Genomic DNA, 992 nt, shown 5'->3' on the forward strand with positions numbered 1-992 from the left:
GCACTTTGGCTCACGAGAACAGCAAATTTGAAAGGAAAGAAAGTACTTGGAAACAAACTTGTTTCTACAACATGTTCACTATTCTAACTGCACGCACTTTTTCATGAGATCCAGTAGCAGGCTCTACGTTCGGCTTCTCTTCATACTCACACGGACATGTCAACCCAGTAATAAAAACTGTCAGCACCTACGACTTGGGCCGTGTTTGCTAGCTCACATACGGCTATCCCTCGGCCAGACAGTTTGGATGTAAATTTGACATTTTTGTTTGTCTGGCCTGCATCGAATTTGTGGTCAGCACGAACCTCAAAGCAGCCATGGGCTGAGGAGGAACGACTGAATCGGCCATTTTTTAGACCAGGCTCCAGCGAGCCATGCATCAGAAACGCAGGAGACGGGATGAGATAGCCATTACTCCCCTCAATACCCACAGACCCATTCACACCTCTCTTTCTCACCGTCCCTTCGTCCAATGTCCACCAAAGCTCCACCATCGAGCTACCCGGGTCCTTGCCCCTTCGACGGTAGCAACCACGACTGCTCGCTTGCCGCCGTGACGTAGGGGGGCTCGCCCCCAGTCAGTTGATGAGGATGCTGAAGGCCCCTTCCTCATTTGCACTAAGCTGCCAGCAGGGCGTGGACTACGGTGGGATAGTACTTTGGCTGTTTTGGCGGGGATGTTGTACCTGGCAGCGGCGGGGACGTCGGCCGCAAGAGGGGCGTGGATGTTGTCGTTCCAGCCATGGATTGATCCTGCGCCGTTAGCTTCCGCTCCACCTCTGGCGACAACTGCTCAAGGTTCGTCAAACGATGTAAGTACATTGCCTCTCCTCTGTGCAGATTCAATTTAGCAGTTAGGATTTTCTAGGGCGATTGCTAGGATCGATCTTGCAAGATGTGCAATGGTTGGATCCGGTTTTAGCATTGATCATCGATTTTCCATAGCACTGAATTGATTGGATTGCATTTTAGCACTTGTTGTGACTTGTGAA

This window comes from Triticum dicoccoides, chromosome 1B (genome assembly GCF_002162155.2).
Source record: "Triticum dicoccoides isolate Atlit2015 ecotype Zavitan chromosome 1B, WEW_v2.0, whole genome shotgun sequence".
Classification (NCBI taxonomy): Eukaryota; Viridiplantae; Streptophyta; class Magnoliopsida; order Poales; family Poaceae; genus Triticum; species Triticum dicoccoides.